We start from the raw sequence: 4,270 nt of genomic DNA, 5'->3' as shown, positions 1-4,270 counted from the left end.
AGCCGGACTTCGCACCTGACTTTAATTGCAGGAAGACTCCGCCCGGACTCCTACGGGAGCCGGGCTCCATCCCCAACTTCAACCGCAAGGAAGACTCCGCCCGGACTCCTACGAGAGCCGGGCTCCGTCACCAACTTCAACTGCTGGTAAGCTCCGTCCGGACTCCTACGGAAGCTAGACTTCGCACCTGACTTTAATTGCAGGGAGACTCCGCTCAGACTCCTACGGGAGCCGGGCTCCGTCCCCCACTCCAACGGCTGCAAGCAGACTTCGCCCGAACTCCTACGGGAGCCGGACTCCGCCCACGACTCCAACAGCAAGGATACTCTGCCCAGACCCCTACGGGAGCCGGACTCCACCTCCGACTGTGACTGAAGGAAGACTCCATCCGAGCTTCTGCCGAAACCGGATTCCGAGTTCCTCTCGGACGGATGGCTAACTACCTCTCTCCGCCAGACACTCCAGCCGGACTTCAGCCGACAGACCTTCATCCCCTGGCGCACCGCAGTAACAGCTGCGATTCTGCTCCATTCCCTGCTCCACGGCAGATTCCGCGCGGCTCCATCACTCCACGACCCTGCTCCACCTCCTGCGACGGATTTCATGCAGCTCCATCACTCCCTGGCAGGCCGTAATAATGGCCACAGTTCTGCTCCACTTCCTGCGACGGATACCGTGCGATTCTTCTATCCTCTAGCAAGTCGCGACAACGGACGCCGCTCCACTCCTCGTGGCAGACTCCACATGGCACGCCCCGGTAATACCCACGGGTCCACCCCACTACTCTCCGCAACAAACTTTCCCTGACTATGGGCGGCCCACTACCAGACGGTTACAGGCATCACCATCAGTTTGTTGCCCCCTCCGTCTATAAAAGGAGAATCCCAGATACGTTATTCTATAAGCTCCCATTTTTACCTAGAAACTCTGCTAAAAATTTTCGTTCGAGCACTCCATTCTTGTTGAGGCAGAGAACTGAATTGAGCGTCGGAGGGTCTTGTCGGAGCAACCCCACCTCCGGTTTAGACTTCTTTTGCAGGTCCCGACGGTGACTACGACTCCAGCTTCTCCGACGTAAGTGGATTTTTGCACCAACATAATTCATAATGACTAATATGTTCTTTCTGCACTTTTTTCTGTTCCAAATTTTTTAATGTTGGAGCTGCCCGATTTATAGAGTTCCAGGGAAGAAAAAACAATATAGGAATAAATCGAATACTACATAACTCGAGAAACCACTCTAGAAAATATCTGTTTTCATTTGATACATGACTAACGCTACAAGAAATCATGGAATTCCATGTTGTTAAAAAGAATGTGGAGATTTACTGCAAGTTGAGTATATCCACTTAGCAAGTTGCATTGGACCAAGTGAAGCATCATCGAATTCCAATCCTCACCCCTCAAATAATATAGCCATGGATTGCCAACTTTGATTAGACTCCATTTAATAGCTTGTCCACATGTATTAGCTCTAGTTACCAAATACTTACAAATAAAAATGTCAAAAAAAATATTTGGACAATTTAGAAAGAAGATTTGTGCTACCGTGCAAACCCACGAAGTTAAAATGTATTTATTTGTTTATTTAAAATAGCAAGGTCGGTCGGAATAAGTCAAACATCATTTTATTATCTTAATGAGATATAATGCTTAATAACTGAACTCTTCTTTCTGCAGTCACACTTCTATTTTGTACCAAACTTCATAACAATGTAGCTGCTCGATCAGTAGCATTGCAGTGAAGAAAAAAATGTGGGGAAAAAAATGAATACTACATTAACTCAAGAAAGCACTCTAAAAAATATCCATTTTAATTTGATGCATGACAAACACTACAAGAAATTATGAAACCCTCTCATTCTGAGCAGCAGAGAGAGCTGAGAAGTTTAGGGATAAGTGTGTGTGATCAAAGGTCGGCCGAGGGAGAATGGAGAGATGAGCCATAGGAAAGTCCAAGTTCCAATCGATGGAGGCAAAGCAATGATCCAACTTGGCAAGACTAGGAGTGACCCTATAGTTTGTCCAAGTGAAGCGTCTATTAGTAGTGCTAATCTCAATTAGCTCCAAACGACTCAACAATCGATTAAACTTCCTAGCTTCCACCAAGCTGCTTTGTGCTCCCACTCGGTCTGTGCTATATCTGGTCACATTAAAGTCTCCCAGCAAGACCCATGGCTCATCAATGAGCTTTTTGATATAACTCAATTCCTAAAAGAAGTGCTTCCTTTCTTAAAGGTCATTTGGGCCGTACACATTTGTGAGAACAAATTTTTGACCAGTTATTTTGAGAGTGAACAACGAGCTAATGGAGTAATGACCATGTGTATAGGATAACCTTCCACCAGCTCAGTGTTCCAACGAGTTAAAATACCCCCTGCCGATCCTGCTGCATACCGCACATGCCACTGTTCAAAGCTATTCCCGCAAGCTGCACTAATAATATGCTGATTTATGGTTTTAAGCTTTGTTTCCTGAAGGCATAAGACTCCAAAGTTGGATTCTCTAACCACCTGTTTGATGCTACGTCTTTTTAAGGCTAGACCCATACCTCGCACATTCCAACTCAGTACTAGCATTCTAACTTGATTTCCCACACAGAAAAAGAATATCTTAAGGGGTGCAACCATCCCCACTTGAGGTTAACGACAACCATTATCAACAAGGATTTACTGTTGTATTTAAAGCCAAGTGAGTAATCCCAAAAATGAGATTCAGTTTGTCGACAGAGCACATTTGCAACACCGATGCCTCACGCCTCTAGTATATTTACAACTATCTTGATGAAAAGCATACAAAACAGCCTGAAAGGCTTAGCTCTGGCTATGTCCAAACAGCATATAAGCAACCCAACATATCTGATTACTCTCAAAAGCATTCTGATTTCCAAAACACTGATGACACACATATTCCTATCAAACCTTCCCCACCAAATCCAGCAAGCTTCCTCTTGTCTTGCATCTTTGAACCTCAAGTTCCTTTAGTTTGTCAGCCGCGGACAAATCTCCAGAGTTCGTAAAATGAAAGCCGCATATTTTGCTCAAGGATAAGAGGTCGCCTGACGTGAGTGAGTTAATAAAAAGGATGTCCTCCTCTTTAAGGGCTGACTCCAAACCAAGCACTTTTAAGTTTTTTTAAGTGGAGCCGAGGGCTTCTCTTCACTGCCTTTTATGACGAAGACTGCAGCTCTTCGTGGACGGGAGCAGAAAGATTCTCAATAACGTGATCAAACACTCTATTAACTGAGACGAGCCACGTGTCAGGAAGCTCTGTGATAGACCTTTTTTTCAGCATTGGGGGCGTTGGAATACAAAAAGGAGCGGCGGACACCATAATCACAGATACATTTTTGGACGTCTCAGGAGAAAGGGGAAGCCACGAACCTGAGATAGAGGAGGTTCTCATAGCTTCCATCCAAGGCTTGGTGAGGTTAAGAGCCGTTAGGATTTGCAGGAGATTGGGACCAGGGCGATATAGTTTAAGAGAGATGTCAATCCACTTACGGAGCAAATGTGAACGTTGAGGAGACGGTGACAGCAATAAGCCAGACGACCTAGTCAAGCATTTTTGAGGCTGGGTAAAGCCGCCCCTAGACCTATAGTTACCTTGGTCTAGAGAGTTACTACCCTCCTGCGAACCAGGATGCACCACCGGAGCTGGGTCAGCACGACCGTTGGGACTGGGATTCCCAGACCAGAACTCCCAGTCGTCCCCGTCTTCACCTTGGCTATCAAAGGAGGAGAGATCATTGAAGTTTGGTATATGAGGTGAAGAGAAGTTTACAATAACCCTAACAGTGTACGTATGAGGACCTAAAGATACTTTAATGAGATCAGGAATGAGTGCAAGGTCTTCGCAGAAAATGCTAAGGTCAAAACTTGTTAAATCCTCCCACTTGGAACTAGAACGGCTGGCCCAGAAAGGAACACAGAACCCCGACACTAAACAAGCGATAGCTGCCGGGTTCCAACATAATAAAGGAGGATCACAGGGACTTAAACTCACTTTATATTTGAGGCTGTTGGGGGGCAGGTCTCTGGTTTGATCCCAGTGATTAACAACCAGGGTGAACCCCTCCCCCCTAATATGACCTAAAGCCATCAATGCATGGTCCACCTTTGAAGAAGGGCACGAAACAAAAAAACTCATTGTCTCGTGAAAGTTTCCTTGTGGTCCATGATTCAGGAACTCTAACTTTGTGGGCAAGAGTTGCTTCCACTCTACAAAAGCTTCCTCTCCATTCTGGTGGAGTGTGCTAAAAGTAAAGGAC

This window comes from Elaeis guineensis, chromosome 13 (genome assembly GCF_000442705.2).
Source record: "Elaeis guineensis isolate ETL-2024a chromosome 13, EG11, whole genome shotgun sequence".
Taxonomy (NCBI): Eukaryota; Viridiplantae; Streptophyta; class Magnoliopsida; order Arecales; family Arecaceae; genus Elaeis; species Elaeis guineensis.
This window is presented reverse-complemented; position numbering follows the sequence as displayed.